The sequence below is a fragment of the Vulpes vulpes genome, chromosome 4, assembly GCF_048418805.1.
Source record: "Vulpes vulpes isolate BD-2025 chromosome 4, VulVul3, whole genome shotgun sequence".
Taxonomy (NCBI): Eukaryota; Metazoa; Chordata; class Mammalia; order Carnivora; family Canidae; genus Vulpes; species Vulpes vulpes.
In genome coordinates, this window is record NC_132783.1 from 108492190 (window position 1) to 108506215 (window position 14026).

Genomic DNA, 14026 nt, shown 5'->3' on the forward strand with positions numbered 1-14026 from the left:
TATAGCTGACTTTCCTCTAGTCTTGGTAGAGATCTGTTTCTTCACTGAAGAGCCAGGCAGAGAAAATTGGCTTACAGCCAGATTGTATAAAATATTTCACCTTTGAGTAGCAGATTCACACTCAGTGAGGTGAGTGAGGGCTTACACACAGAGACATAAGATCTGAGAAAAAAGCAAATTCACTTCTCTTGCCTCCTGCTCCCTCTAGCACAAATGCTTAATGATAGAAGATTGATCTACAGTTTTTGTTTTGCTATTGTTGAATCAATACAAATTAATATAACCTAATGCACCACATAAAGGTTATATAAAGTGCCATAAAATATGAGAAAGCATTATTGCAGTACCCACTGATCAAAAACCTCATGTGTAACTTCCAAAGGAAGAAAAACTTAGTTTTAAACTAAGGATACATTTTGGTGATTTTTTGGCCAATCTTGAAAGACTCTCAATACCATATCCAATAGTTTTCATTCTAACAAAGTTATAATTACCATTTGGAAACTTGCTAGCTCTGTACTTTGTACTGGAGTTTAATGATACAAAGAATGCTCCGCGATGAACATGAAAATCTTTATACATCCTCATAATCACAATGGTAGAAAACCACACCAAGTATGTGCATTCATCACCCTGACAGCCTGGCATCAAAAATGAACCCTCGAAATAGAATTTTAATATATATACCATATATATTAAATATACATTACCATATATATATATATGGAGATAGAAAAATGTCTTCTTCAGTACCCATGTAATTATCAAACAATCTATTACAATTTGCAAATGAGGTAGAATCAAATATCTTCATATGGATGTTCACTATCATTGTCTCTTCCTTTAAAAAAATCTCGTGTTTTGAAACCAAATTATTGCAATTTAGGACTCATCCAAGCATGGATAAAATATTATTAAAATTAATAGTGTATTTATAGAACGTGAGATCTCTTTCTTAGATTTTTTTTAAATCTGAGTTAAGATTAAAAATATTTCTTATACATATTTTTAAAAAACCCTTTTTTCTTAAAAATTACCAAAATAGTTAATTTTTTCTGTCAGATTTCTTTTTTATTTGATTCTATTTGTGCTAGCACATTCAGTCTATTGTCAAAATATCCACAGCAGCTGCAGTGGTTTCCATGTGAGGGAATTCCCAACAACTGGAAAACTGCCATGATCTGAAAGTGTCTTATTATCATCATCATTCCAAGGTTAGGTTCCTGTTTTATCCCTGCCCAGTAGTGAGGTAGCAAGTGCCTGGAGTTATATTGGTATATTGTGAATAAGGGAATCACTTCCAGCAGCTCCAGAAAGCATACAATTGTGTATTTTATTTGAATTTTTATTTGTATTTTTATTGAAATTTAAGTAAGTTAAATGATTTACACCCTAATTGTTGGATTTTTCCAGGAACTAAATATACAATATTTTTCAAATAGATTTTTCTTCTTTTCTTCCTTCCTTCCTTCCTTCCTTCCTTCCTTCCTTCCTTCCTTCCTTCCTTCCTTCCTTTATCAAGGATGTATCTATACTAATTAAGGGATAGCAACCACAGGAAAGGGTAATGACTTGGCAGATTGAGACATTGAAGAGAGTATATAGGGTATAAATCAATGTCCCTTGTGCTGACATCAGGGCAGGAAGTGTACACAGAAGATATAGGGAAGTAGGGTTGTGCTTTGACCTTACTTTCCCCCATCATTACTCAAATCCCCAGCTCTCAGAAAATGCTGAGGTTTTGAGTTGTTTTGATATCCTATTTCTGCTTTATAAAGGTCCTCGCCTCTTGCCCTTTCCCTCAGTATATAAAGGTGGTTGATACACCAGTGATTGAACCAGCTATAAGAGAATTTTGCCTTGAGCTCATCTTCACTTTTCTGGACCTTCTACTTAATATAAAAGGAGAGAGGAAAGGAAGTGCAGAACTGTCTCCTAAATTCTCTTTCATTTCTAACATTCTCTAAAGAAAATTGTTAAAGTCTTTCCAAAATGATACGCTCCATTCTGAAATGTTTGAGACAAGATGGTGTCCAAGCTAGATGAGCAAATATTTTAGCAGATGCAAAAATAGGCCTGTGGGTCTAAATAAAAACAGTACACTTACTCTTTCAGGAGCTATGCCAGTGTGATCAGAATGCTGCTAAAGAATCAGTAAAGCTTGATGAAAGTTTCCACAAGCACCTTCTTTTCTCAAAATTAAAATGTTGCCATATCTTAGACTGAAGTAGTTGATTTTACTTTTTCAGCACAATGGCCATCAAAAGGTGTATGTGAGAAAGACAATGAGAAAGAGCAATTAAAAGTTACTGACAAGGAGTGTTTTTTCTTTCTTTCTTCTTTCTTTCTTTCTTTCTTTCTTCTTTCTTTCTTCCTTTTCTTCTTTCTTTCTTTCTCTTTCTTTCGTTCTTTCTTTCTTTCTTTTTTTATAATTTATTTTCATTACATCTCAATGAATCAAGAATCTCAAATGACTTGCCATCTCCATGGCTAGTTTGCTTCTTCCATTGTTCAAACTTGTTTTATATTGCAGCAATAATTTTATGCTTAGTAAAAACATTTACACTTTTTGCTTTGCAATGGTTGTTAAAAGTGTATAGACTTGAGAAAACACCTTCTTCCTAAACCAATACCGTAAGTCTCTCTTGATTATTAAACTGAAAAAATGTACCTGATCCAGTTCTTTTCTCTTTGTTTTGTGATCCATTTGATTTTTTCTCCTAAAGAAAAACAAATTCAATCCCTGACTATGTTCACAGTCATCAGCTCCTTCTGCTGGCTAAGGCAGAAAATAATGGAGTGGAAGATGAGGCCTTTGGTAATGAATTTTCTAAAAGACTTGTATTCAAAATATATTTTAAAACCATTTCAAAGTAGCCGTTGTACATTCTATGACATCAGAAGAGAAACTCAAGCAATGAAGTCCAGGGGTGAACTCAGAAAACTTAGAAGCCATGATCAAGTTTCTCACTGTTGTGTAGCTCCTTAACAGCTTGGCCTCATTTACTCATGTCTAGTCAGCTTTCCAGTCAATCACATGTGCACTAAAATGTTTATATCTAGGCCTGAAATATTTTCAATAATTATCTTATCATGAATCACTTTGCAAATTAATGTAATTTCAGACTTCATCACTCTAGGACTACTTAAGACACCTTTATAAAGTGACAAAACGACAAAATCATGAAGGCACTTATTTTCTTGTTTTAAATAATAGTTAAGGATGGAAACTGAGTGGGGAAAAATTACAGAGGAAGATAAACCATGAGAGACTCCAAACTCTGAGAAACAAACAAAGAGTTGCAGAAGGGAAGGTGGGTGGAGGATGGGGTAACCGGGTGATAGGCACTAAAGAGGACACTTGATGGGAATGAGCACTGACTGTTATACTACATGTTGGCAAATTGAATATAAATAAAATATTTCATAAATAAATAAATAAATAAATAAATAAATAAATAAATAACAGTTAAGGAAAGAATTACATAAACTTCAGCCTCCCAAGCCATTGATGAAGTATATTATATATTGTGTACATGTTGAAATGAGCCATTTAATAGTTGGAGTAAGTGAATCTTTTTAAGATTGGCTGCTATCTTTCAACTCAAACTTCAACATCGCCAAACTTTGTCCTATGTAGTCATCATCAGATTTTTAAATGATTATGAAATAGATAATTCATTTTTTAGTTACTTTTATTTTACTGTTGTCTAGCAAGACCTCTCTGGTAAGAGCTAATATTATATAAATGACTTTTCTTTTTTTGTTATTTGTGTGTGTGTGTGTGTGTGTGTGTGTGTGTTAAAGATTGGATATGTACAAAAGTAGTATTTATAATATGTGCCAATTATTTGGAATAACAATAATTCAAACACCTATATACCCACTGCCAGTTTAAGTGTCAAAACATTATAACTGCATATAAGCCCTATCATATTTTCCCCTTGCACAACCACCTAAGTTAATCATTGTCCTGAATTTCACTTTTACTATTCTGTAACTATATGTTTTAAAATTTTGTTGTGTATGCATCACCAAACAGATCATTTAATTTTTCATGTGTTTGAAATTGATGTATATGGCACAACACTGTAGGAATTCTTTGGTAACTTGTCTTTTCTCAATAGTACATTCTTGAGATTATCCATGTTGATGGATATAGCTTTAATTCACTTATTTTCAATTCTGCCTAGAACACCTTAATAGACACCATTTTATTTTTCCATTTTCCTTTTTTCAGTCAATATTTCAGTAATTCCACCTTTTTCTGCTATTCCAATGAACATACTTAAGCCTAATTCCTAAAACATATATGCAAGATTTCTCCAAAAATTACTGGTTTGTGGTGAATAAGCATTTCAATTTCACAAAACATTGCCAAATTGTTGCCAGAGTAGTTGTCCTAGCTTATATTATTAATAGTGCCATCAGGATATCAGCAATTCCATTGATACACAATCTTGCCAATACTGGTTATTGTCCAACTTTTCAATGTGCCTATCTGATGAGTGTAAAACAGAAGTTCATTGTCATTTACATTTGTATTTTGAAGATTATAGTGATGTTGAACCTATTTTCAAATATTAGCCATTTTGTTTCTTCTGCAAAGTCTCTTAAGTCCTTTATCAATTTTAATTGGATTGTTTACATTTTTCTTGTTAATTTGTAAAATCCCATAACATTCAGAAAAAACTACTTTATTAAATGTCTTTTTGTAACAGGTAATTTATATTTTTATATCCTTATCATATCTTTGGTGAATACACATTTTATTGTTAATGAAGTTAAATATGTCAATCTTTTCAAATTACATTTTTGTGTTTTTGTTTTTAAGATCCTTACTTAGCCCTTTATTATAAGATAGTCTTATGTATTTATTCCCATAAGCATTAATGTTTGCCTTTAGAATTAAATTTTTCGAAGGTATGGTTTGAGGGGATCCCTGGGTGGCTCAGCAGTTTGGCGCCTGCCTTCAGCCCAGGGGTCAGGCTCCTTGCATTGAGCCTGCTTCTCCCTCTGCCTTGTGTCTCTGCCTCTCTCTCTCTCTCTCTCTCCCCCATGAATAAGTTAATAAAATCCTTAAAATAAAAAAAAAAAAGATGTGATTTAAAAGTTCAACTTTTTCCTTATGGATAACAAATTGTTCCACTATTGTTTTTTTTAAATACTTCATTCTTTCCCCATGATGTTTAACTCCATTTTTGTCAAAATCACATTTCCTTATATGCAATCTTATGTCTGGACTCTTGTTACATTTGATTGATTCATTTCTCATGCTCGACTGTAGTAGTGTTATGTTAAGACTTAGAGTTTGGTTTTAAGTCTTTGTTTTTGCTAGTGTAGTTGTCCCATTTTATTCATCTTCAGAAATATCTTGGCTATCTTCTGATCCTTTTTTTCTTATGCATAAAACACAGAGTCAACTTATCCACTTCCACAAAACATGCTATTGGGATTTTTATAGGAATTACTTTGGATTAGGTCAATTTGAGAAGCATTAATGTCTTTGTAATATTTCTAATAGTTTCTAATTCATGGACATGGTAAAATTCTCCATTTACCTATGTCTTTTTAAATGCCTTTGAATGAAGTTTTTACCTTTTGCTGCATAATAGACTTTACATCTTTTTAGATTTATAACTTACATGTATTATCTCCAGGTAATATCCAAGTTAAGTGACATTTTTAAATTGTTTTCTGTTTATTGGAGATGTAAAGAAATTTTTTTGGAATTTGTTCATTATTTTTTTAATCCAGTAACTGTTAAATGCTTTTATAAATTCTAATAATATGTCTGTACATTCTTCTGGGTTTTCTATGTAGATAATTTTATCATCTGCATATAATGATAGAATTTTTTTCCTCCTTTCTCAATATTTGTATCTTTTTTCCTGCCTTACTTCTAGAGCTTAAGCTACCAATATAATGTTGAAGAGAAAATTCTGCAGTCTCATTTTATTTTTTCCTCATCTTAAAACAGTGTTTTAAGTTTCTCCTTATTATATATAATGTTTGTTAATAGATATTTGTGTGGATGACCTTATTCAGTTAAAAGTTCTTTTGTATTTTTATTTGCTACATTTTTTCTCATCTATGGAGGTTAAATTTTATTATATGTATTTTCTTCAGAAGATGATAATTTTTTCTTCTTAATATTTTGATGTGATTAGTTATATTGATAAGATTTTAAAGTTATTAAATGCATCTTGCATTTTTGGTTTGACCTAAATTTTTCTCATTTTTATATTTAAATTCTAGTTAGTTAACATATATGGTAAAATTGGTTTCAGGTATAGAATTTAGTGACTCATCACTTAGCACACCCAGTGCTAATCACAATTGCCCTCCTTAATACCCATCACTCTTTTAACCCATCTTCCACCCACCTCCCTCCATCAACCCTGTTTGTTCTCTACAGTTAAGAGTATTTTATGGTTTGCTTCTCTCTATCTCTTATTTTTGTCCTTCCCATATATTCATCTGTTTTGTTTCTTAAATTACCCTTATGAGTGAAATCATATGGTATTTGTCTTTCTCTGACATAGTTCACTTAGTATAATACACTCCAGCTCCATCTACATCATATCTACATCATTGCAAACAGCAAAAGTTCATTCTTTTCTTTTTGATGGCTGAATAATATTCCATTATATGTATATACCACATCTCTTTTATTCACTAGCTGATGAATGTTTGGACTCTTTCTATAGTTTGACCATTGTTTATAATGCTTCTGTAAACATTGGGGTGCATGCATCCCTTCAAATCTGTGTTTTTGTATCCTTTGGGTAAATGCCTAGTAGTGCAATTGCTGGGTTATAGGATAGTTCTATTTTTAGCTTTTTGAGGAACCTCCATACTATTTTTCAGAGTGGCTGCACCAGTTTGCATTCCCACCAACAGTGTAAGATGGTTCCCCTTTCTCCACAACCTGCCAACATCTGTGTTTCCTGTGCTGTTAATTTTAGCCATTCTGACAGGTGTGAGGCGGTGGTAGCTCGTTGTGATTTTGATTTGTGTTTGCCTGATAATGAATGATGTTAAGAATCTGGATGTCTCCTTTGGAAAAATGTCTATTTGTGTCTTCTGCCCATCTCTTACCTGGGTTATTTGGTTTTGGGGTGTTGAGTTTGATAAGTTCTTTCTACATCTTGGATACTAACCCTTTATCAGATATGTCATTTGCAAGTATCTTCTCCCATTCTGTAGTCTGTCTTTTAGTTTTGTTGATTGTTTCCTTCACTGTGCAGAAGCCTTCTCCCTTGATGAAATCCCAATAGTTCATTTTTGCTTTTGTTTCCCTTACCTCTAGGGATGTGTCTAGTAAGAAGTTGCTATGACCAAGGTCCAGAAATGGACTCACAACTATATGATCAACTAATCTTTGACCAAACAGGAAAGAATATCCAATGGAGAAAGGGCAGTCTCTTCAACAAATGGTGTTGGGAAAACTGAACAGCAACATGCAGAAGAATGAAACAACCATTTTCTTACACCATACACAAAAATAAATTCAAAATGAATGAAAGATCTAAATGTAAGACAAGAAATCATCAAAATCTTAGAGGAGAACACAGACAGCAACCTCTTGTACGTTTATATGATTTAAATAAAAGCAAGTCAGTAATTATCTTGCTGGTGTAATTTTCATGATATGTATGCATTAACTAATTTACAAAATATTTACAAAGGACCTACATTGTGCTAAGTGCTAAAGATCTAACAATGAACAAATTAAAGTCCCTGTCAAGAAGTCACCAGAATACTGGAGAGATATGTCTAGTAAGAAATTGCTATGGCCAAGGTCAAAGAGGTTGCTGCCTGTGTTCTCCTCTAAGATTTTGATGGATTCCAGTTTCACATTTACATCTTTCTCTCATTATGAATTTATTTTTGTGTATAATATAAGAAAGTAGTCCAGTTTCATTGTTCTGCATTTCCAGGTTTCCAAATACCATTTGTTAAAGAGACTGTCGTTTTTCCATTGGGTATTCTCTTCTGCTTTATCAAATATTAGTTGACCATAGAGTTGTGGTTGATCTACTTTTTAACACTTATCTTTCTTTGTGCTCTGATGGATTCCATTACTACTATTTAGTTTAAGATTTTGCATCAGTGTTCATGGGTGAAACTGGACTGTAAATTTCATTTCTCTTATTTCCTCATCAGCTTTTAGTCTCAAGATTATATTGGCCTTATATACATGGAACTGGAGTTGCAGTCCTTCTTTTTCTATTAATTGTTGTTAGTTGCATGGGATTGAAATCATCTGTTCCTCAGATAATTTTTAGAACTTGCCTAGAAGATCACTTGAGTATTAGTGAGAATTTATTTGGAGGGAAATTTTTTCACCACATGTTTAATATATTCGGGGGTTACAGAACTAAACAAATATCCTCTTTCTTTAGTAAGCTTGACTAAGTAAACTTTTTCTAGGAATTTGTCCATTTTCAAATTTGTTTACCAAAAGTTGTTCATATAATCCTTTCATAATATATGTATATTTTTAATATCTGTAGGATTTATGGTTATGCCCCTTTTCCATTTTTTTATTTTATTTGTTCCTCTTCTCCCTCTGTTTGGAAGAGCCCCAGGAGGAATGTATCAATTTTACTAATTTTCCAAACAACCAAACTTCAGTTTTGTAAGTTGCCTCTATTGCATCTTTCTATTTTGCTACCTTCTGCTTTCCCTATATTACTGATTTTAATATCAACTTTCTTTATTTTTTATTCTTTTTCTAATGTTTTAGTTGGATCTTTTATTTGTTGATATTTGGCTTTCCTTTTTTCAAAACTAAACATTCAATTGGGCAAATTAAACTTGAATTACCAGTACCCTCAGATTTTTATAGGTAGTACTTTTATTGTAGTTAAATTATAAATATATTTTATTTCCCCTTAAGATTTCTTTTGTGATTCATTGACTGTTAAGAAGTATATATATTTTGTTTTTAATTTCTAATCATAAGGGATTGTTCATGTTATTTTTCTTATTGTTGATTTCTTAATGAATTGAATTGTGTTCAAAGAATGTGATCTGGATAATACTAATACTTTGAAGTTTGTTGATATGGCATAGCATATGTTTATTTTAAATGTTCATTATGTGCTTGAGAAAAATACATATTGTCAAATTTTAGGTACAGTTATCCATTATATAAACATTAATTTTGCTCTTAAATCTTCAGTATCCTGTCTGACTTTTTGTCTGCTCAGTATGTCAGTTACTCAGAGTGGAGTATATGGAGTTCTAATTGTAATTGGGGTTGCTATCATCTTTTTCAGTGTTAAGTTCATTTTGGTACTTCAACATCAATATTGTTTTCATCAAAAGCATTAGTAACTCAAGGTTATTCTGAATTTCCCTCATTGCCTTGCATAATTTCGCTGGTGGTAAGCATATGCTTCAAATATTCTCTTAATGAAAATAAGAGAATATTTTCCTTGTTGCAAATGAAATTATCTTCATTTCAGATAAAGGAAGAAAAAAATGAAAATCTCAATATCCAGAAATTTCAGAGTTCTTTGTTAAAAAGGAACTGAAATTGACTATAATCCCTTAATTGTGAATGAAACATTTGAAAGTATATACAGAAAATTGAACTGATTTGTGAAAACCTGTGCTTTTTTGTGTTTGTAATTAATACTGGGGGGGCAAAAAGCTACCCAAATTTATAAGATAGCAAAGAAAGTTTGTAAAAACAGCAGTCTTTGCTCATCTATTGCAGCTAGTTGTGATATTGGTATGCTATTTTATGACTGGAATTTTGAGCTCCTTCATTCTCTCACTTTGATTTAATGTAGCACAAACAGAAAAATGTTTCTGAAAGCACACAAGTATAAAATTATCTAGTTACTCATGCAGGTAAATGTTCTGTTCCTTGAGCTCACATGGAATCCAAAAGCGAAAAGAGTATAGTGAAGAAAAGAGAAATTGTGTTGATTTACCTGTCCATATCTGTGGAAAATTCCTTAAAGAGAGAAAAAGAAATTTTGTTCCCTTTAAGAATTCTTCTAATAAACTAATGGTAAGGGAAAGCCTTCCGTGTTTATTTCTCTGCTTTCTGTTTTATACAGTCTGGTTTGAGATGAGTCATCCAGTGCAGAGAAAGGAAATTTTCCTAAACCTCATCTGAGACAGTACTTTTTTGCATGACAAAATCTACAACTCTTCCTACAAAGTAACTAGAATTCCTGATAAAATTCCTGAACAATGATCTAATTAATAACTCCCTAAGGGAAGTGAAAGCTACCCACTTCCTTTGTATGTACTAACAGTCTCAAATCAGACCTTTAAAGATACAAAGATATGCAATCAGACTTGTGACTTATAATCTTTAACTGAACATTCCTTCACATTATTTTACCTTATTTTCTATGTGTGGCCATCAAGACAAAAATATGTGACTTAGTTTTATCTGTAGTCTCTTCCCTTGAGACTGGTTATAATTCTTCTTCACATGTTTGTAATCAGTTTATCTAAGAAGCTAACAGGATTTCTGAAGAGAGAGACATTACATATACCTGGACAAATATAAGATCTTCTTCCAGGATATACAGTTAACAGGCTAGACCTTTTTTGAAAGATTTTATTTATTTGAGAGAGAGAGAGAGAGAGAGAGAGAGGAGGGAGCACATGCATGAGCAGGGGAAGGACAGATTTTCTGCTGAGCAGGGAGCCCAACACCTGGCTTCATCCTAGGACCTTGAGGGTTTGATCCCAGGACCCTGAGATCATGACCTGAACTGAAAACACACTTAACCAATTGAGCCAGTCAGGTACCCCAACAGGCTGGACCTTAAAGATGAGTACAATTTTGACTGCAAAATTGAGAATGGTAATTCCAAAAAGGGTAAAATCCCAAAAGTGAACAAAAATGTAAATCTTTATAATTTCTATACCATTTTTTCTCACCCCATCACTCCATTTAAAGTAAAATAGAACACTTTAAGAGTGTCTGGAATTCCTGTCTAAATTCATGAGGGAAAAATACCAATTTTAAATTATTCAAATAATCCTGATAATCAGCTAAGTAAATATTTAGTTATTTTAAAGCATATAATTTTTATGTTTAAATGCACATATTAATACACTAATTTGCTGAGAGATTATAATTACTGATTAAATCAATACATTAATTACAAAATACCCCAATAATCCCATATTAAACGTTTACTTATTACATTGACACTCCAAGTCTCATTCTTTCAATAACTTATTGAAGTATTAATTGCATTTAAACATTAGTATTTATTAGAAACAGTCATTTCAAGGTAAAATTATAGAAACAGGAAAGGTATTTTTACATATACACAGAAACCCACAAGCCAAAGGATTAAAGGGGATTGTCTTTTACAATATACGTTCATATGAAAAGGACTCTAAATCAGATCTTTAAACAAACAGTTGGGTGTGTTCCCTTTCCAATAAATACAAACTCTGGTAATGGAAACATAGGAGAAAGATGATATACTAAGTACAAAAATATACAAACAGATCACTACTCCAAAGTGTTTTTTCCTCTCTCCTTGGTGAAAAACTTAAAGTCTAAAAACCAACTGAGACAGGTACTAAGTTACACAATCATCCTTTTATTCTTTTCTTACAATAAGAAAGATGGTTTCTTACAAAACCATCCCTAATGTTGATGAGCTGTTTTTGCTGTAATTGGACAAGTCAAATAGGAGAGGGATTCTATTTACCAACTACAGGAGCTGGCTCCAGCCCATTAAACTGCAAACCACAAAGCTGTTTTACTAAAGCTGACTTTTTGTTCAAGGGCCATTATTTTGGAAGCATTTTCTTGGCACCAAATGCATATCTGAACATGCAAGTCCAAATATGCTAACAGATGTCTCTGAAGCAAGAGCATTATAAAACCAGATTTTCACTTCAGTTAGGAATATTTTTCCATACTATTTTAAATAAACTTTTAATTTTACAGAAGTTTTAGATTTACAGAAAATTGCAAAAATAGTACAGAGAAGGTCCACACAACCCAGTTGCCCCAATTATAAACACCTTACATTAATTAGCATACTTGTTATAACTGATGAACCAATATTGATACATTAAGGGCAGAATATGTAAATAAATTCATTGAAATCCTTCTGGCCAGGAGATTTGTCTCTTTACCTTCAATTATTTATTTATCTAAGCACGTGTTTATTTATCACTTCTATCATTGTTTACTTGCTTACATCAGTATGGACTCATGGATATTTACTTCATGCTTTGAATTATAATCAAATACTAATTTATTTATTTTATTGTTGAAACTATTCTGGCTTTGACTACTAGAGTTCCTTTCAGCTGATTCCTGTGTCCCTTTGACATTATCCCATCTTTGTGGGGGTTTTGTTTTGTTTTGTTTTTAAACACTATCTAACATTCTGGCACAAAACACTCTAAGCCCATTTTGTGTATCTCCTACCACAATTCTAAAATCAGCCATTTCTCCATGGAGTTCCATTTCTTTTTAGCATTAGTTATTCTGGTTTCTATGGGGATTGCTTGCATATAGGCCTTCTCAGCTCACTGAACAAGGAAATCTAAGTATGTGCATAATACATCTGCATATATATTATTTATATATATGTATACACATACCTATAAGTATTTCTACATGACACTATTAGTACCTATATTAAACTAAATAGGAGTTCATACTTACGTCTCCAACTATAATCCATTACCACATGTTTATTTTAGCCTTTCTAATGTTGCTTATCTCTAACTTCCTACTCCAATAGTGAGAAACCTGGCTCCCCACACCCACCATTTAATTGTTCCATTCCATTTCAGTATTCATGTAAAGTGGTTTCAGAATTGTTAAACCATGTTCCCATGGGAAACAACCTTATCATCTAGAATACGGTACGTATGTATGGTTTCTTTTGCCGTTAGTCTTACAGGTTCTACTCATTTTCAGAGTTAGTTGGGACAGCACCTTTTTGCCCCCTGCCCTTAAGTAAGATTATTTCGTACATTTTTAACAGTGGGATTATTTTGTCATTCTCTGTATTCCTTTCCGAGATCCCCCCAATCTTCTAAATTGTATGTAAGTTACATATATTAAAGTTCACTTTTTGTGCTATAAAGTTTTGGGCACTTAAACAAATTCATAGTGTCCTTCATCCACTATTACAATATCATACAGAATGTGCCCTAAAAATATCTCTTGTTTTTCACTTCTTAAATATTCTCCATCCTTAATTTTTTTCAAATTGTTATTTTGCCTTACAACCTTCTAGTTAAAAAGCAATTTTATGTGCAAAAGGCTTTTCACACTTACATAATCTCAAGCAGAAGAGCTTGAAAATATGGTTCCCTGTCTCTGAAGAGTCAGGGTTTGAGTAGGCCAAGTCCAAGGATATTGGATAATTAGAAGAGAAGGGAGAGCAGAAGGAAAACATGAAAGCACTTCCAATAAATATCACCCATTTAATAATTTGTCTTAAGCTATGATCTGTATTGCTTCAATTTGGAAAGATCTTAATTTATTCGTTCAATAAAAGTTTACTGAGCACCTATCATCAGTGAGATACCATATTAGGCATAGGAAATTAAACCATGTCTAGTGCACGTTCCCTACTTTAAAAGGATTTCATCTCACAGCTCTTTATCTTCAGATTTTCATTACCTTCCGCATATTTTCAAAGATTGGAGAAGAGAGATTCATAGCAGTGAAAGTAAAATTTAAATGCTGACCCTGGCATTTTTTAAATCGTTGACTGTATGATCTTAGGCAAATGACTTACCATGTTTGTTTGTTTTGTTTTTGTTGTTTGTTTGCTCCCTCATCTATAGAATGAGATAGAGATGCTCACCTTATAGAATTGTTGGAAGAGACTATATGAACTTGTATCCTAAAGAGCTTCTGACACATGACTCCTTGGTATGTGATGTTTCTGTGGAATAGAACCTATTTACACTTCTCACAAAAAAGCAGCAGCTGTTTTGCTCTCTCTTTCTCCGCTTTATCAGATCTGATCATGGAATTGTCAAAAGGGTGAGGAGATTG